This window comes from Centruroides sculpturatus, unplaced genomic scaffold, assembly GCF_000671375.1.
Source record: "Centruroides sculpturatus isolate CEXI.00-Female unplaced genomic scaffold, Cexi_2.0 scaffold11, whole genome shotgun sequence".
Lineage (NCBI taxonomy): Eukaryota > Metazoa > Arthropoda > Arachnida > Scorpiones > Buthidae > Centruroides > Centruroides sculpturatus.
This window is the reverse complement of record NW_019384501.1, coordinates 830516-852273: the sequence shown is the minus strand read 5'-3', so window position 1 is coordinate 852273 and position 21758 is coordinate 830516. Positions and strand designations below refer to the sequence as shown.

At 31.0% G+C, this 21758-nt stretch overlaps 1 protein-coding gene and 1 long non-coding RNA gene across 2 annotated transcripts in view; one reads left to right on the top strand and one right to left on the bottom strand.

Annotated features, from left to right (window-relative positions):
• LOC111622068 overlaps positions 1 to 16160 on the bottom strand; it is a 21248-nt gene extending 5088 nt beyond the window's left edge. The window contains exon 1 of the mRNA XM_023364385.1: positions 16098 to 16160. The gene's annotated coding sequence lies outside the window, so the exon portion shown is untranslated. The remainder of the gene's footprint in view (positions 1 to 16097) is intronic.
• LOC111622069 lies at positions 10198 to 11141 on the top strand. The gene is made up of 3 exons (XR_002756190.1): positions 10198 to 10475; positions 10604 to 10662; positions 10749 to 11141. It is a non-coding gene; the product is annotated as an uncharacterized LOC111622069 (long non-coding RNA).
• Positions 16161 to 21758: the final 5598 nt, after the last annotated feature.

Genomic DNA, 21758 nt, shown 5'->3' with positions numbered 1-21758 from the left:
GACATTCCAATTTTCAACGCTGACTCAGCGCTGATCTCAACATTCGTTAAAATTCGTTCCTTTTTTCAACGTTGAGGTAGCGCTGTTGTCAGCGCTGACTCAACACACTCAGCACTCAACAGATATGTTGACTGCTACTTTCCAATGAATTGTGGGTAATTGGTAAGACATTTTAATGGAATCCATCTTGCTGAGAATGGAATTATGGGAACTAAGCACTTCGTACTCGAGTTGGAACGTCGTTGATGACGTCAAATTGTTGACTTCAACACTCGTGTTGAAAATTGGAATGTCCTGAGAGGCTGCCCTAGAAAGATTTTGTATAAAACATTTGTTTGAGATGGTGCGAGATCTCAGTGTGGTGTCACCCCATAGAGACTAAATTGTACATAGAGATTACAGATACATTTTTCACATTATCATGCATTATCAACATTCTATGCTGTACTTAAGAGTTTTGTAACAGAGCATTAACATGCACAGTGAGTTTATTGACCTTCTTTGTTTTTTAGGTGTCAAAATTTTTCATCACACTATTCAAACTAATATTGAAAGATTAATTGCGGGCCACATAAATTCATTAGACGGGCCGAATCCCGGCCCACGGGCCATATATTGGCCATGCCTGATTAAGATTAAATTAGGTGTAGACCTATTACATTTCAAAAATATTATCAGGCTGAACTTAAAAAAAGTTTCATGGAAATTAATGACTGATAAATAAAATCTGGTGTCTCATTTTTTACCTAAAGTGTGTCTTATTTTCTATCTCATTATGAAATGCACAAAACTCAGAGAAAAGTTGATATATGCAATAAAAACAACTAGCAGCTGAAAGCTGCATTTATATACTACATACAAATTTCTAATTAAATATCCATGTCTTTTGCAGACATATACAGAGCAAAAGTTAGTTGAACTGACAGAAAAGTTTTTGCACCTATTTTTGTAGTATTTCTTAAAAATTAAAAAGTCTCAATGAAACCATAGTCATTTTCATTCAGAAAAGTTATATGTTAAAAAGCACTAAATAAACTTTATTTTGTATTAGTACAGGACAGGTCAGACATAGATTAAGTCAAATTTCACAACTGTCTCATATTTACCAATTTTTCAGGCTGTCTCATATTTACCCACATTGACCCTACAGTTTAATTAAAGGATTTGTTGTTTATAATGCTTTTATCTGGAGAAATAAAACTACTCTTCAATATTTTCAAGAAAAGAAGAAATTAAATAACATTCAGAACTTGAAACTTTGATTTTTACTTATTACTAGCTAATACATTAACAACTTATGTTGTCTTTTATATCCAGGTAATATTTTAGCATGTATAGTAAAGAATGGATGATATTTTTAAATTAATGATAATTATGATCTTATTTAATGAGCAGTTTTAAGGAATACATTATGCTGGTAAATTTTATATAGAGTAAAAATTTACTTTTATTCTAACTATTTTATTTTATTATTCTATTTTAACTATAGGATCAATGTGGGTAAATATGAGACAGCCTGAAAAATTGGTAAATATGAGACAGTTATGAAATTTCACTTAATTACTTTCACGAAGTAATAACATCTAAAAATCACCTAGTAGCAATAGAATTAATCTATTGACATTGTTTCACAAAAAGACAGGAAAAATTTAAATAATTTCAAATAGACATTAAGAAACACAATTTCAATCATATTTTATATTGTAAGATAACATTTATATGTCTTCTCTGAAATTATCAAGTTTATATTCAATAAATTCTTTTTCTTACTATAAATCAATTTGTTTTTCTCTAGTATTTCATAAAATTACGTTTTTGCAAAATTCTTAAAATTATCACTCCAATTTTTCATATAATATTTAAGAAAAATATATTTAATATCTTAATCTTATTCAGGGCCATATGATGGTATGAAGTGACTACACAAGAGCCTCAAGAAGCATTTCTCTTGAAAAGTACTTTGAATATTTTATCTAAAAATAAATGCAAGCAAGGTTGCAAAGGCAGAAGAGGTTGTAAATTGTAAACATGTACAGGATAGGTTTTTATTCCCATTATTAATTTCATGTACAGTGGGATAGCATTTACAAAACTTCCTTCACATCATCTTATTAATTTTTTTAATACATTAAGTAATGTATAGTCTATGAACTGTCATATAAAATATGACAGTTCATTCAGTTGTCATATTTTATAATGTATAAACAAAAATGATTTATATGTTATAAAATGAAATGTAGTAATTTTTAAAATATAGATGAACCTGTTTATCTTGAATCCTATGACAGGTTTTGAGATATGGAGATTCCTACACAGTAAACAGTAATAGGGTTGATTGGAGGTATACTATTTTATTGATATAATAACAAGTATAATACATACTGTATTAGGTATAAATAAAATGTGTTTGACATACCTTAACAGAAATACTTTGTCAATAGTTTCTAATGTCTGACTTTCTTCAACAATAAGATGGAAACCAAACTAGTAGCCTATCAGAGAAAAGCAGCATTAATTGCAATTATGCACTGTATTACAAGAAATGTTTCTCAGCTACAATTTGTAGTATTAAAATGTAGTCACTGAGCTTTGAATTTGTAACTGGTACTTCAGTCCATAATTTGATATATAGAGGTTTGGGGAGAAAATTATTTGAGATAAACATGGAATATTTATTGAATTTAGGATGAAAATGAAGGAAAAAAATAAATTTTGAAATAGCAATGTTTGAGATAGATCATATTTTTTAAATTCGAAATATAAGAACCAAAATGTTTAAAAGACATTTTTATAATTTTTATTCTGTATTGCCATTTTACAAATAGCAGCTAATAATTTTCTAATCAAGTTGACTCCAAAACTATAATTCAAAACAATGCTAAATCAAGTTAATAAGTCATTTATTGTCTTGTATTAAATGTTTTCTGAGATTCATCTGTCTCATCTTCAGATACAGCAATTTCATAAATAAAGAACACAAAAGAAATTTTAATGAAGTATCTTCTATTAAAAAATAATTTTAAAAATCATTGAACATGTAGCAATTTCAACTCAAAATACAGAGAAAAAATAAAATAAAATAAAAACTGAAACATTATAGGACATCATAAATAAATACATTATGGTCAAACTTTACCTACGTGCACCTCATGGCCGCACAGTGGGATCCACATTCTAACCTAACCTAACTTATTCTAATTACTAATAATTTGGTAATTTATTAGGTTAGGTTAGAACGTGGGTCTTCACTGCACAGCCATGATGGTGCATGTAAGCAAAGTTTAACCTATATTATTATCAGATACTTAACTGGTACTAATTCCAAACAACTAGTGACATTATGTACTATTTTATGAATTGTTCTTTTTCAAAGTATCCTCTAATTTCAAGATAATGGATGCAAATATTGCAGAACCCAAACCCATGGATTTCATGTTATTTGCAATATTCTATACCTTCATGTTTCTTGTTTTGCAGTTTGTGTAACCTGATCATAATTGCAAGTTTTTCAGTAATTCTCATAGGCATATTTTTTTCATAATCTTCACAGATATACTTTTCAAATCTGAAATTAAAATTTCTTCCTGGAACCACTTGGCTTCTATTTTCCTATTCATAACTAAATTTCCTGCAAGTAAAGTTAACATTTTTTCTTGTTTTTTGATGACTTTCCAATGTGTCTTTATTCTTTCACATAATGCAAGTTTCCCCATCATGTCACATTGCCACAAAATTTGAAAATATCCCCTCCTACCTAGTGTGACGTCATACAGCTCAGAACCTCTCATGCAACCACTTTAATAGTGTTCGAATTGGAATCGAGGAAAATAATGTATTTGTTAATTGATGATTTAATTAAGTACAAAAATCGGCATAAGTCTGTTGGATAAAATTTTAACTCTGAATGAGGGATTTCTACTGAAATATCCCTATTAAACAATGAATGAAACCCCCAAAAAAACTCACCTCTACCAAATATATTTTCACCGTCCCGTCCAATCTCGAAGAATATAATTATTATTATATTTTTCCATCAGATGATGATTTTTCTGAACTCCAAGGGAATAAAAGTATTTCTCTACTACCTTAACATTTTTAAAATTCGGAAGGAGCCATGTTACTTCCTTCCGTTGTGTGTCGCCATATCTTTGTTATGATTTTTACCGCTGCGCCAATGTTTATTGACATCCGTCAGTCAACACGCTGACTTAATTCCAACAAAAAAACAATTTTTTTTTAATAATTCAAGAGTACCGCTACATGTAATTAATTCTCTACTTTCTCTCAAGAAAAATGAATACAATATTTTAGGTTATATAATTATTAGCATAGCTTAAAACTAAATCAGAAATATTTTTCTGTACGTTTTCGTACATACTGTTTTTATCTAACATGCATGAATGCAACAGAAATTGATTTTATATGATCCGTTATAATGAGATACGATGATAATGCATGATAGCGAAAAATAGCAATAACTTCCTCTTTCTATAGTAAATTGTCTTGAAATCAATATTATCATATAAAAATTGATTTAATCATTCTTCTCAATTATAAAGGATATATTAGATACTCGTATATGTCTCGTTTTAATGAATGCACTCGAATATCTCGAGAAATTTGCATCCTATGAAAAAATGGTTTCAAACAAAATTTGTATCAAGAGGACATCTTGTGGCTCCTTAATAGAAACTATGGTTTCTTATAGCCAAATTAACCATCTTGTGGCCTGTTATAAACCAAATAAACCAAACCAAAACGAAGTCAACTTCATTTTCTTAGAAGGAACTTTCCCTTTTTATTGCATTGCTCTTTTATGATTCTATATAAAAAATAAACCACCTGTATCTTAAACGTTTGCCGAAAGATGCGCTTATCAAACATTATGAGCATTTGAAGATTTACGCGGCTATAACATGAATCTGTGGATATCTGTGGAGTTCATTGAAAAAAGGAAGGAAATACTTTAAAAAATCATTAGGAAACTATTGTTATTTGTTTGAATTAAGATCAACGTCTCCTATATAGGTCTATCGCAAGTATGATGGCTTTAACACGCTGTGGCACACGTTTTATAACAGTTCATTATTTGAAGAAAACGAACGATTCCACCAAATTATAATGGTTTACTAATGACTTTTTAAATTAATTTTTTTTAATGAACTTCGCAGATATCCACAGATTTATGCCTGCACAGTGTGGCGGCCGCACAAAATTTCAAATATTCATAACTTCTGATTGATAAGTGCATTTTTCAAAAACGTTTTAGATAAAGGTTTGTTTGTTTTTGATTTAAAATAGTAACAAATAATTAAAAAAGGGGGTTCTCGTCAAGATAATGAAGTTGATCCCGTTTTCACTGTTAGAGCCATCTTGTGGTCCCTTCATACAGTACAAATTTTGTCTGGAGAATTTCTTTTTCTTTTGTAAAATGCAAATTTTCGAGATATTCGCCTATCATGCACGAGAACGAATTGATTAAAAAGGAACACCTGTATATATTCACGAAATTTTTCGTTCGAGAATTTTTTAAAAGAAAATAACACTTCTCTCACGGAATATACTGTGTATTGCGTAGTATGAGAAATTACGAAAATTAAAAGTTAAAAATAGACGAAAGTTATAAAACATACCTTAAGCAAATCTTCATAATTTTTGATAAAATAATTAATTAATTAAAGTACAATTTCTCCCAAAGATTATATTTATTAACGACTTCTGTTTAACAAGAATATTTTAACCGATTCGAACAGTTGTAAGTTTAATGTATTCTACACCACTACAGGTATACCTCGCCTTACGTCGGTAATTGGTTCCAGGAAAACGACGTAAGTCGAANAATTAATAATAGTCTTAAAAAGTTTCCTTTATATTTAATATTATGAATCCTTTATAAAATATTCTTAACAAATAATTTTGCCGAATGGCCGACTGGTTAAGATGGTACCCTACCGCTCTGGGGACCCGGAATCGTTCTGAACCGGTAAAAAACCCCAATAAATTTTCAACGTGCGGTCCTCCTGATATGTCGAATTCCATTCCTCACCACCCGGTTTCTCCATTATGAGACTGTCCGGACTTTTAATGGGCTTGCTATAAAAAAGACTCTTAGTATCCACATGGTAGAAAAAGTTTAAAAATTTTTGGAATAGTCCAATAAAAATTGCTGAGAATCCGAATTCGTATTGGGTTCTCCAGAAGGACAAACTGGGGTCTTTTTTGCTTTGCCTATTCACTTTTCTAACAAGTTAACGGCGATGCGCTCGGAAAACAAAATTAAGATAGTGTGTCACGGTCAATAAAGGTTTCAACCTGGTGATTTGGAGATCCCGGATTCGAGTGTGGTTTGGCTCACTGATGGGTGATCCGGATGTCGGGTCACATTCCTCACCATCCGATTGTTCCATTGTAGGTTTGGCCGAACTTATAATGGACACGAATAAAGGCATTCAGTGTTCGCAAGCCAGTTTGAAGAAAAAAAGAAACAAATCTGGTTGAACTAATCGTTTAAATAATAACTATGATGCAATAGTAAACACACTTCAAATTTCTATGTTCACTGTAATAATTATGACTGAATCAATCAGACTAATTTATCATGGACACGGAGTAAAGATGTTACTCTATCAGGGATGCCTCGGAGGAGGATAAAATAAGCAAATTTCCTTAAGCCCCAAAAAAGTAGTTGCTCCTGTATAATGTCGATTTTAAAAAAGCAGTATTTGAAAAATTTTACAAATTAATAAAATATAAAAATTTCATTTATAAATCCACACTCATACTCCATCTGCATATGCATACTTAAAGTTAAACATACTCATATATTAAAGACATTTCATTCATACCAGTTTCTTCAGTAATATTAAAAAACTTTTTACTGTATGTAAAATATCTTACAAAGAAACAAATTCAGTGTAAAGATAGAAATACAAATCAAAATTTTATCAATATATGTAATGCCATACCTTATTTCTTTCTGACTCTGACTGCAATGGATCTTCAGCAGCTAACATACTACTACTAATAAGGATACAAACTAAAATAATATTTCCAAACAGACTGTGTTTAATAACATCAAAACAAAAGATCCGAATCCTGTAATAAAAATAAATAACAAAATTTAATATATTTTTACCTCTTTAAGAACGGAAGAAAACACTACTTTAGACTTTTTTTCGGTCGCGGTTCCAAAATGGATGACTTTTTCGAAACTTTAATTTTCATTAACGACTTTTGAACACAGCATTAATTAGTTACAGTAGAATTCCCGTCAGAATTGAAGTTTATCGAGTAATGCTCGAACGATTTTCACGGAAATAATCATATCCTGTCGACTGCAAATTTTAATTATTCTATTCAAACGTTTAAACAAAAAGAAAAGAAAATTCAGACAATTGCAATTTACTTTTCTTCCAGAATTTCGCCAACCAAGTGCAAGACACGAACAATGGAATATTTCTAATTAATTAATTGTTATGGGTGTATTTGTAGTATCGTATGTTACACGCGTTCCTTCAAAATCGAACACGTGAGCAAAATGTAGGACATGTTTACCGTATTTTTAGGTCATAAACTTNTAAAGGCATTCTGTGTTCGCAAGCCAGTTTGAAGAAAAAAAGAAACAAATCTGGTTGAACTAATCGTTTAAATAATAACTATGATGCAATAGTAAACACACTTCAAATTTCTATGTTCACTGTAATAATTATGACTGAATCAATCAGACTAATTTATCATGGACACGGAGTAAAGATGTTACTCTATCAGGGATGCCTCGGAGGAGGATAAAATAAGCAAATTTCCTTAAGCCCCAAAAAAGTAGTTGCTCCTGTATAATGTCGATTTTAAAAAAGCAGTATTTGAAAAATATTTACAAATTAATAAAATATGTAAACTAATTTTAAAACGTATTAAATGTTTTAAATTGATTGAACAACTTTTATCTTTAAATTTTTTATTATAGTTATTCAAATACACAGGCCTACTTTCTACATATTATTTTTACTTGTTTAGTTTTAAAAAGTAAATTATTTTATTTTATTATTTATAAAATTTATTTTACATTCAAAAATACTTTACTATTAAAATATAGAAAAGGTTTGGGATGTGTATATTGATTTTATCTTTTTCCTTTTTCGATTTACTTCCTTTAATATAGAATAATAATTTAATTTGCTATAGGGCCTCCAATATAGGGTTTCGTTACTCTCTAAGCGGTACTGTTTCAAATATGATTATAAACGGATATATTAATAAAAATAAAAATAGATTTTGATTTAAAATTATTATTGTAATGACAACTACAGATTTCTATTCCGTTCGAGGTGAACGATGAGAAAACAGATCAAGATGATCATAAAAGGCAACAATCATTACTAAGGTGCAAGACTAACTCTGACATTAGTCATCTCCAGCTATTAATTCCGTTAGTTTGACAACTGTTATCAAATTTATAAGTTAAAAAGAGTGACAATACCGGATAGAAGAACTAATAAATATACAGAAATGTTTATACTAATTGTCAGAAATCGAAATCTTTCCTGACCAGTCGAACTTACATGGAATTATATAAGAATGTTCCCCAAATTTTTCTCCCTTCGGGACGGGTATAAAAAGGGGTCGCACTTCACCTCGGGGCGGACATCACCAGCGGACATCAGGGGACACCAGACCCATACCGCCACTCCGTCCGTCGTAACCCTTGCCTTCCCGCCATAATCGCCGTCCGTCTCTCGATGAGCCAGATACGAGGAGAAGGAAGACTACGATTAAGGTCAGCCGATCCGGGGACAGTTCTTACCAACGGCCCATACTGCGAGATTTTTTTTTTTTTTTTAAACTTTTTCCGCCCTGTGGGCACTAAGAAGACCTCTTTTTGCAAGCCCATTATGGGTTCGGCCAGGTCCACAATGGGGCTGCCGGGTGGTGAGGGGCGGGGCCCGACATATCATGGACCACCCCCGAAAAATTCCTGGGGTTTTTTCGACCCGTTCGGATTCGAGCCCGAGTACCCCAGAGCGGTAGGCTGCCACCTTAAACGCCTGGCCATCCGGCCGCTCATGCTGCGAGATCGGGGACAAAGAGGTAACTCTTGAAAATTCTTAAAACTCTCTCTCTCTCGGTCATAGCTTGGAGCTTGGATTTAGGCTAATTGAACTTATAATTATGTGTCATCATTGAGTACGACCGACAACCTAAGTTTTGTATATTTCATTGAATATAATAGTTATATATGTTTTAAATAAGAATTTCCATACATTTCATCACGGAAATTGTTTATGAATATAAATATCAGGAAAAAGTAATGTTGTATTTGTCCTGTAATGTTTTCATTTAAACCCTTTTTTATGTTAAAATAATATTACCATACTAATAAATAACTATTTCTAGATGCCTTGTATGTAGTGTATACCTGGTTGCGTAGGAAAATATAAAGTAAAGTGATATCCAGTGTCCATATTTAATTTTCCACAGAATTTGATTTGAAAAGCAAATCAATGGATTAGAGAGAATTTGTAGAAAAAAATAACTTATTATTTAAAATGTTTTAACAATTATGCATTAAAAAGTATGAATTATGTTTAAGTAAAAGCAAATCAATGGATTAGAGAGAATTTGTAGAAAAAAATAACTTATTATTTAAAATATTTTAACAATTATGCATTACAAAGTATGAATTATGTTTAAGTGAAAATATATATTAAATTGTTAACTAATTTGCATTTCCACTTAGCATTTTCTGTTGTAATATATTTATAAAAAAATTAAATGCAAGTTTATGTAAGGTTAAAAATACTGTATTGTCTAATAAAGATTGTAAAAAAAAATTTAATTTGCAATTTACATTTGTTGTTTTCGATTATTTTATTATTATAGTAAATGTACAAAAAAAAGTTTCATTAAAATACAGTTAAAAGTTACTTCTTGATGTTTTAAAAGGTCTCAACATTAAAATGTTTAATATCACATAGTTTAATTGAAAATTTTGCAATAATTTTAACATTAATGTCAATACACATGTGAAAATCGCATCGAATTTAAGTCATTTAAACAACAAAATTAATAAATCAGAATATTTATTTTAAACAAAGAAAGCCTCTATATTTCCCCTCTTTCGAAACTTTTCGGAGACGGATGTTCGTCTTCCCGTCCCCGGTGTAACTTCCTTTCCCTCCGGAACCCGAAGCTGCATCACCAGGACCTTATCGAAAGTAATCTACGATTGGTGTAAAGTGATAACGTGAGAGAAGATATAGAAGAGGAGACGAGAGATGAAGGGAAGGACTTCGCCGTACGTAATCAAGTCCGTCATCGCCGCTCCTCAAGGACCGACCCCGCCGACCAACCTAACCGGCCGGTATCATCGATCCTCAACGGAGATGTCGTAGATGACCCTTCCCTAGACGCCTTACTCGACCGAAGTCCCAACCTCCATCCGAGTCGATCCAGTTTACCCGACGTTAAATCAACAAGAGGTATGAAACCCCAAAAGTATTGTCAACTCTCTCTCGGCGCGGTCCTTCAAAATCCGCGTGAACGGTCAATAATTTCTTTTGTTAGTTTGTAGTGTTGTCTAATAAATGTTTATTTTGTTGTTAAATAGGTGATTTAATTCGAATATTGTCAACACTTTACCGACGACCCCCACTCACCTCCTCCGAGGTCATATATTTTTTTTGTGCCTCAAATAATTTTAAGTTTTTCTTAAATATTTCCGCCCTGTAAATTTTGTCTCCTGCACTTTACAGAGATGGCCCAATCTAATGAATGGTGAGACTCCCCTGTTACATCACCACCACCTCCGTCACCACCACCTGCGGAGGTTAACAACGAATCCTTACAGGCCGCACTAGCATTTGCTCGGGGCCAACATCTGCACAATTCTACACAGGCCACGATCATTCTTCCTATTGGCTATAAGTGTCCTCCGTCGCTGGAAGGAGCCTTACGGGAAGAAGTTGAGATCACCCGCCACTGTTATTAGCAGTTGGAAACCACACCACCTGTACATGCGGCCAGAACACCACTGTTCCCAGTTTCCCTATGAGGGGACGTTCTCGACAACCCCGAACGACTAGAAATCGGGGCAGGGCCACTCATCCGTAATTTCTAACAATTTTTTTTATAATGTATTATATTCATATTGTGTATAATTAATCATTTATATTAACAAATGTATTTATTTTAATAAATATCATTTCTTGTTATTTCATCTCGAGTCCTTTGTTCCTTGTTCGGCGCAAGGCCATAAGTTTAGTCTAGAGAACCATAGTTAACTAGTTATTTAATCTTATTTAATCTAGAGAACGGTGGGACAAGATAGATTCGTTTTAGCTCCTAAATTCACTTGAACTTTTGTTTTGGAAGAGGTAACACAAGAGTAGAATACTCTACGTCCGATTTATCTCTTTTAAGGAGATATTTGCGTCCTTTCCTTAATTCGCTCTATGTTAATAGAAATATTTCCCCGTTTCAGGGAGAGAAACTCTAATCCAGGAGATAAACCTTACCCAGCACCCTTTTCGGAAACCAATATGCTTTATCTCCATATTCTTATCATTTTCTTGAGTATTAGATGTACTACCTTGGAACCTCCCTCGGGACCAACAGAATTCACGAAAGGAGTAATCTTCTTGCACCAAGGGAATTTCCTAATGACCTCAAGTCACTGGACTCTCGTAAACGACCTCAGTTTCGAGCATGTAGAACGACAAGTCCAATTCATCTCACAATCCCTTTCCTATCTGGAGACTATAATTGAGCGTCAAGAACAATATCTCCCGAATAATGGGACCTCTCCACTCCCGACCAAAAGTTTTGGGATGATAAAAAACTCTTTCCTAAATTTCCAACGCGACTATCGAGAACTCCAGGCACCGATCACCCTATCCCTCATAAAAGAAGGAGAGGCTTAATAGACCTAGGTGGAAAAGTTCTTAAATTCCTTTTCGGAACTGCTACATCCGAAGATATTGAGACTTTAAATAACGAAATCTCCCAAATTAAACAACGTAACGAAGGAATTATTCATCTCTTACGATCACAAACTACCTTACTCAATCATACCTTAAACATAAGTAAAGCCAATCGACACCAAATTTATGTATTGTTAAAACGACAAGAATCTTTTGGAGAAGTCGTGAATTTGTACCGTTATAATCTTGCTTTTGAGATTATTCTGCGAACTGTCGAATTCTCCGTTCAAGAATTCCACTTCCAAATGATAGAACTATGAGAAGCAATTGATATTCTGGAACAACGTCGACTAAGTACCTATTTCGTATCTCGAGCAGTTATGTTATACATCCTTCGAGAGATCCAAACCCAACTTCCAAAAGGTTACGCGATGATTGAACCTATCCAACGCGAGACCTTGTTTAAATACTATCAGTGGATTACCACCACCACTGTAGCTTTACCGGGCAAATTAAGAATCTTTGTTAAGATTCCATTAATCACTCTTAGTGGATACTTTGATACGTACGAAATCGTAAAATTTCCTACCTATATCCTACCTTGAAAACTTTTATTCAGTTCCAAACTAAATTCCCGGTAATCGCTCTATCTATGGATAGACAATCCTATATGCTGTTACAGCGTCAAGAATTGACTCTCTGTAAAACAGCCCATTTTTCTATATGTTCACTGGACATTCCTATACAACGAGCCCCACAACAAAGTTGTGAATGCTCACTATTTAGCGGAAATGAAAACAAGGTCAAGGACTTTTGTACTCGACAAATCGTCACCAAATACAACCCAATTATTAAACGCATAAATCGACAGGAAATTTGGATTTATTCCACTCTTAATTCCCTTACACACACAATCAAGAGTTAGTGAAATTATAAATACAGTAGAGCGTCGTTTATCCGAATCAATTGGGGGACTGGGGTTGTTCGGATAACTTGTTTTCGGATAACCGATTATGTACGAAAAAACATATTAACCTATCCCATGTTGAAATTTTTTTCCGTTGCGTGTCGCTTCGCGTTGAATTTTCGTCGATGTTAAGCCTAATGTAAACTTTTTAAAATAATAATCGTGGCTATTGTATCGTTAAAAATTATTTTTACAAACGAAATAAATATATTGAAAAATATAAAAACCAAAAAATATATATACTTTATAAGTTGATCTAGTATCAAAAACGTTCGATTCAGCATGACACACAGTCCTCAGAAAAACACCACACAAAAGTGCCATGCTGCCAGCTAAAACACACACATCAACAAAAAAAATATTGGCGTAGCCCAAGATATAGCCACAGATTGCAGCGCCACAGCACTAGCGAAAATTTAAATTTGCTAACTGGAATTCTTTCGGATAACCAACGTTTCGGATAACCGACTTTCGGATAAACGACGCTCTACTGTACTGTAAGTGCCTTTTATCAAGTTTTAGAAAAAATGTTTGTAATGCCTGTTTGCTCTCACAACAACAACAACAACAACAACAACAACAACAACAACAACACGAAGTTTAGGCTAATAGATTTCGGTGGGTTGACGTCATTCAGCTGACCAATCGGCGCATTGTGCCATCTGGACATCTAGTCGCACGTATCTATCTATATATACGATATATACGTATATATATCGTAAGCCATTGTCGCGTCACATCTGTAACGGTACCAATTGCCTAAAACGCACACTAGGGGCGTCCCAGCGATGATTTTAAATTAACAATAAATTATTTGGGAATACTATAGATTGCACCCTATGGAATTTCGGGACCGAGACGAGTTCAACGATACTCTACTTTTGAACCGGAGACGAAAAATAAGAAAGTTATCATATTTATTTAATGCTATCATGCAGACGGCACCGTATTTACTAGTTCCGCCATCTTGCGGTAAAGTCTGAAAACCTTTTAAAAAAAGCGTAAAGTCTGAAAACTAGTGTTGCAACGAATAGTATATTCGGCCTCAGGCTGAATACCGAATATTCGGCCAGGATTGTGGCCGAATAGCCGAATATTCGACCAAACTATTCGGCTCGATTAACGCAACGCACGTACGAAAATTGGCACGCAAACCGCATTATGGCAAGGACCCTGCTCTCTATTGGCCCGCTGTCACTACGCTTCGCCAATCGAGTTAATTTTTGACAGTTCAGACAAGAGCGTCATGGCAGTATGATAAATGATGATATCAAATCTGGATAACAATGAAATGACCTACACGTGCAAATAACGGAAGAAGAACAGAGAAGGACCGCAAAGTGAAAATGTGAAAATAAATATGAAATTGAGCTGATATCATAATCGAACAAGTCGATTGAGTTGATAACATAATCGAACAAGTCGATTATGTTATCAACTCAATAAGCTGCTTCGAACAAGTCGAGGCAGCTTATTTGCGCGAAATTTGCGGCCGTGAATGCCAAATAATTGTTGTCATAGACTTCGAAAAGCTAAATGCTTGTAATAAAAGTCACTTAGCGTGCATGGGAGAAAGCCTGGGGTCGTTCGGGCTACCGAGCTGTTTCGAATCTGTGAAATCATAACTATGACTTTTACCGACGTCCTCTCTGTCTCTTTTCTCCGTTATCACCAGGCTATGAGTCACGCAATTGTAAAATGGGAAATCTACGACGGAAAAGTGACGAATCGAAAGTATCGTGAGGGCGTATTATGATGTATGCATAGGCATACGTGGACTAGAGCGATAGAGGAAAGAAAAGGAAGAGCAAAGAGGAGCGCTTAAAAAGAAAGATAGGCAGGGTCAGACCCTCGAATGCACGACGATTCTCGAACGAATAGGTGTGTACGTGTGCTGATCTTTGTAATTATAAATTGTGAATACAAGTGACTAATATTATGCTCTTTTTTATTTTCTGCATGTTATAAGTTATAAATAAATATAAACAAACAACGCTAACCCGATAACATTAAATCTAAATACCAAAATGATTAATTTACTGTGTTTTTGTTATTTCTTACTCCTGTTTTTAGGTATTCGGTATTCGGCCGAATAGCGAAAAATAGGCCGAATACCGAATAGTAACCGAATATTCGTTACATCACTAATATATATATAGTAGAGCGTCGATTATCCGAAAGTCAATCATCCGAAAAAATTCCAGTCGGCAAATTTAAATTTTCGCCAGTGCTATGGCGCTGCAATCTTTGGCTATGTTTTGGGCTACTCAAATATTTTACGTTTTTGATACTAAATTAACTTCTGAAGTATAATTTTTTATTGTTTTTAAATTTTTAAATATATTTATTTTGTTCGTACAAAATAAAAAAATAATTTTTAACGATACAATAGCCACGATTATTATTTTAAAAAGTTTACGTTAGGCTTAACATCGACGAAAATTCAACGCGAAGCGACACACAATGGAGAAAAATTTCAACATGGGATAGGTATTATTTTTTCGTACGTAATCGGTTATCCGAAAATAAGTTATCCGAATAACCCAGTCCCCAATTGATTCGGATAAACGACGCTCTACTGTAATTACAAATAATGTATTTATTTTTAGAAAATATCAAGATAATTTTCATGATTTATACAACGTTTTGAAATAGAATTATAGCAGATATGAAAGAAGAAACCATTTATGAATCCGAATAAATCACTATCTCAATTTTGAAAAATTTGGACAAGAGACGTTTTTAAAATAAGTTCTTCCTTGAATTGAATTGAATTAAAATCGAAACTTTGATCGATACGATTGTGTATGATCGATTATATGATCGAACCATTTTAGTTTAAGTTGATTTACAAGGAACTTAATTGAGAATAAGCACGTACTAAATCGAACTTTGATATTTTTCTACATGAAATAAGGAATAAAGTTGTTTCAGCAATAAAATTTCTTGGAAATTTTATATATAAGTAATTACATCACTTTTATGTAATCCATGATTACACAATATGTAAGAAAAAAAAATGCTTAGAAATAAAGTAATATAATAAAATTTTTAATAAATAAATAATGTATATTAAAAAAAAAAAAAACTACAGCTTCAGAAAACTTGTTTATGTAATACATTAATAATTAATTATTTTTATTTTAATATCATCAATTAATAAATAAAATAATCTACTTATAATATTTTAAATAAATTTATAATGATGTACTTACTGTATGTACTTTTATAAATAAGATTAAAGCTTCACTCTTCAATAAATCTATATTCTTCTCTGTTTTCTGGGCAAAATAAAGTGCATAAAATAAATTTAATTCATTTATTTTTCTCAACGAATTTAATTCTTATCCAAATATGGATATATTTCTTTACTAATTTACCATCAATTCCTGATAATTTTATAAATTGAAGGCTGAAGTGATGTATCCTGTCATTGTAAGTAATAAAATTACACAAACAGAAAGATTTAAAATTTAATCATTAATGGACAATGTTATTTTTTTATTCTATAATATCCTGTCTTTTCTTTCATTTAGTATATTAATTTCTCTTGTGAAACAATGATATAATCTGTCACAGGCTCTAAAACTGGGCCTACCTGATCTCTCTATATTTTTACTAGACTTTATAATTATTATTTTATTACATGAATTCAAATCCTAAATACTAGACTACAACTTTAACTTTACTTCTGTTTCTTTGGTTCTACTTATACTTCATATTATTATTTTTAAAAAAAAAAAAATATGCGAGACAGGCTATTATTAGGAAGTAGTTATAATTGATATTATAAATAATATTAATAAGGAGGTAGTTTATAAATAATTATTGTTATTAAAATAGACGTAACGAAGGAGAAGCTGAAAAAGACATATAATTTCAGATGCTAAATGAGAAAGTGTATTGTAGAAGTAAACATTTTTCTTTTTTTTTAAATGTCAATAATGCTAAAATTAATATTGATGCGGACTATAAAGAATCCCAATTGGTTTTCAAGAGAGCTCCTATCATTTATAGCCTTTTAAGGAATGATAAAGCTAAAAATGGAGGAGAGCAGGCTGGGGTATACAGAAATCTCGTATAAAAACGAACAATTATGTTTGGAGAAAAAATATATATGGTTTACAAATAGAAACCTTTAATAAACGTTTTAAAGAACACATGTTTAACATAGAAAAAGGGCAATATTGTACGGCTTTGTCTAGAATAGGTCCTACCAAATGATTCTGTAGATCTTTCTTTGATAGGATCTGAATGTTGTCATTGAAAATTCTCTACGATGTTATAATATAAACGATAAATAAATTATGATTTAATTATTTTTATTTTAATATCATCAATTAATAAATAAAATAATCTACTTATAATATTTTAAATAAATTTATAATGATGTACTTACTGTATGTACTTTTATAAATAAGATTAAAGCTTCACTCTTCAATAAATCTATATTCTTCTCTGTTTTCTGGGCAAAATAAAGTGCATAAAATAAATTTAATTCATTTATTTTTCTCAACGAATTTAATTCTTATCCAAATATGGATATATTTCTTTACTAATTTACCATCAATTCCTGATAATTTTATAAATTGAAGGCTGAAGTGATGTATCCTGTCATTGTAAGTAATAAAATTACACAAACAGAAAGATTTAAAATTTAATCATTAATGGACAATGTTATTTTTTTATTCTATAATATCCTGTCTTTTCTTTCATTTAGTATATTAATTTCTCTTGTGAAACAATGATATAATCTGTCACAGGCTCTAAAACTGGGCCTACCTGATCTCTCTATATTTTTACTAGACTTTATAATTATTATTTTATTACATGAATTCAAATCCTAAATACTAGACTACAACTTTAACTTTACTTCTGTTTCTTTGGTTCTACTTATACTTCATATTATTATTTTTAAAAAAAAAAAAATATGCGAGACAGGCTATTATTAGGAAGTAGTTATAATTGATATTATAAATAATATTAATAAGGAGGTAGTTTATAAATAATTATTGTTATTAAAATAGACGTAACGAAGGAGAAGCTGAAAAAGACATATAATTTCAGATGCTAAATGAGAAAGTGTATTGTAGAAGTAAACATTTTTCTTTTTTTTTAAATGTCAATAATGCTAAAATTAATATTGATGCGGACTATAAAGAATCCCAATTGGTTTTCAAGAGAGCTCCTATCATTTATAGCCTTTTAAGGAATGATAAAGCTAAAAATGGAGGAGAGCAGGCTGGGGTATACAGAAATCTCGTATAAAAACGAACAATTATGTTTGGAGAAAAAATATATATGGTTTACAAATAGAAACCTTTAATAAACGTTTTAAAGAACACATGTTTAACATAGAAAAAGGGCAATATTGTACGGCTTTGTCTAGAATAGGTCCTACCAAATGATTCTGTAGATCTTTCTTTGATAGGATCTGAATGTTGTCATTGAAAATTCTCTACGATGTTATAATATAAACGATAAATAAATTATGATTTAATTATTTTTATTATTTATTTATTTAAAANATATATAAAAAAAAAAAAAAAATTTGAATTCTTGGTCTTCTCAGTTTACTCTTTTAGTATTATAAATAGGGTCGATTTAGACTTGTTATCGTTGTTATAAGAGGTTCTTCTCCTTGAAATAGTAATAAATTTAAACTTAGAACGTCACATTACACGGCTTAAAGCCTCACCGTAGACATACACTTATGGTGAGGTTCTAAGCTGTAGACGTATAGCATGAGGTTCTTAATTGTAACTTGTTATATTATATGTCAATCTTTTAACACTATAAACAGCGGCTATTTAGAATTGTAATGGTTATTACAATACATAAGAGGTACTTCTTTCTCAAATAATAATCTATTTAAAAGCATGAGGTGTTAATTAAGCTGTACGTTGTCGCGTGAGGTTCTTAGATATAGCTTATCTTAAATGTAAATTTGGCTTTATTATACAGTTTTCAAGTTAAATTTTCGATTGTCTGGATTATTAAATTGATTATAAAATAGATTTTTAATTTATATCAAATAATTCTTAAGATAAGTTGTTGTTTCCATTTATATAATTTGTCAGAATAATATTATTTGTTTTATATTATTTATAATAATAATATTATATTCAACTTCAATCAACTAAGATAACTTTCAATTTTAATTATAATTTTACTTTCTCAAATGTTTAGACAATTTGTTATCAATTTTTAAAATAAATATTTAAAGAAATATATTATAAAAATATGTACATTGACGATTATATTATATACATAAGTAATATATTTATTATTATTGTCTTGATATAGACAAATCGACCCCTTACACCGACCCATAGTACTTCTACACGGCTCTGAACAACCTTCTACAAAACTTCCATTTTGATAGATTTCAGTCTTGTAGAAGGTTTTTTTTTAATAATAATTAACTCTGGTGGGGAGGGAGTCGAGGAGAAACAGCGTATTGTATTGTCCCAGCTATTTTTCCAGACAATGAAAATACGAGCTTACAAATGCTCGGTAGCAGAAGGGAAAGGAGTTTTTTTTATTAGATGACATGAGGCAGTTGTTGAATAAATTACATTATGTTTCAATTATAAAGTTGTGAATCTCAGAATCTCCTGGAATCTCTGAGAGGGCGATAGAATGTTTTGATATAATAGGATTTTAAAAAGATAAGTGTTCTGGGCTATTTACCTCTTTAAGCCCTTTTTCTTCTGTATATACTGTATATATTTATTGTTTTTTTTTTTTGGTCAAATTTTATTATTTAAGAAGAAGTTTAAAAAGTGCATTACATTCTTTAATAAAATTTGATGATAAATAAAGATTTTTGTTTTTACTTAATACAGTATATAATTGAGGTACTGTACAATTTCATACAATTTGCTGGTTCCTCCATGATAGGACCTGATTAAAACATAACTATAAAAAGTGTCGTTATCATTTGTTAAAATAAGAGTATAAATGAGAATTCTAAATGCGATAGATTACACAAATTGCTAGTGTTTAGCTATAAAAGTTACATTATTAATTTAATTATTGACTTGTTAATTTACGTTAGAAAGTCCCAGTTAATCCCACAGAATTTCCAAATTAATTACTGTAAGTAGTATTTAACAGATATTAGAACTACATTTAGATGATAATAAATGGCGTTAAATTCTATCAATAGAGCTTATTCAATGTATTCTTTATTTCTATTTAAAAGAAATTAAAATAACAAATTAAAAACATCTCAATTTCGGAGTGTTCTAGATACTTGATTAATTTGTTAGAGAATAAAATATTTTTTTATCAAATCAATATAAATACCTCAATTTTAATACAGACTAAGCTTATGCACAATTATTAGGCTAAAGATAAAAGAAAAATGCTTTATTTAAGTTATTGAAAATATATTACTGTTTCATAATAATTCTGTACAATTATTTACAGTCTTTTTTATTTCTTTAAAACTTACTGGAATGAAAATTATTTATAAAATAATGCATTTTATAGTATTAAGAATGGGAAAATACTTAAGAAACAGTCAAACTACTATTTGTTTACCATCGAAATTACAACGTTGTAGTACTAAATCGAGTGTTGTGCTAAACTGAAACACAAGTAATAAGAATTATATGTATAAGTATATTAAAAAGGTTATGTAAGTTTGATAATTTGATAAAGTGTAGAAAAGCAAAAACATATGAAATTATGCCGTTATGAATTTTCTTATAACCCATTCTTACGTCCCAAATTTAACTTTTTACACATAAAATATACAGTAATGCAAAGTTATTTATCTTTGTTATAATGTTGTGTTGTAATTTACATATTATTTGTTTAGTTAACACTTGAAAAACACCTAATTTGGCCATAATAGAAATTGTTTTCAAATGTGTAGTTTTTTTTTGAAATAATATTGCAGTTAATATAGTATTATAAGAAAATAATTAGTTTTATTTAAATGTTTTTATTAAAAATAAAATAAATGACGTGATAAGAGAAATTTATCTTTATCAAAGAATTACATTTGTTCAATTATATCAAAATGTTATCTCTTGCATATCAATCATTTTTCTCTTGTCATCATTATTAATTTATTAATAACGATAAGAAAGGAAGGAAAAATTATATTTCTCGTGCTTTTATTTTATTTTTTTTAATTGTTGATTACAATAAGATTACCACGTGTCCTCTTTTCCCCGGACACGTTTTCTTTTTGATAATATCATTCGATTTATACTTAAAAAATATGTNAACATTAAATCTAAATACCAAAATGATTAATTTACTGTGTTTTTGTTATTTCTTACTCCTGTTTTTAGGTATTCGGTATTCGGCCGAATAGCGAAAAATAGGCCGAATACCGAATAGTAACCGAATATTCGTTACATCACTAAAAAATCTGAAAACCTTTTAAAAAAGGTTTTCAGATTTTTCCGCAAGATGGCGGAACTAGTAACTACGGTACCGTCTGCATGATAGCATTAAATAAATATGATAACTTTCTTATTTTTCGTCTCCGGTTCAAAAGTAGGGTATCGTTGAACTCGTCTCGGTCCCCTCAGTTCAGATATATACTCAAAGTCCCGAAATTCCATAGGGTGCAATCTATAGTACACCCAAATTCAATAATACAGTAGAGCATCGTTTATCCGAAAGTCGGTTATTCGAAAGAATTCCAGTCGGCAAATTTAAATTTTCGCTAGTGCTGTGGCGCTGTAATCTTTGGCTATATCTTGGGCTACTCCAATATATTTTTTTGTGGATGTGTGTGTTTTAGCTGGTAGCACTGGCACTTTTGTGTGGTGTTTTTCTTTTATATTTTTCAATATATTTAATTTGTTTGTACAAAATAAAAAAATAATTTTTAACGATACAATAGCCACGAT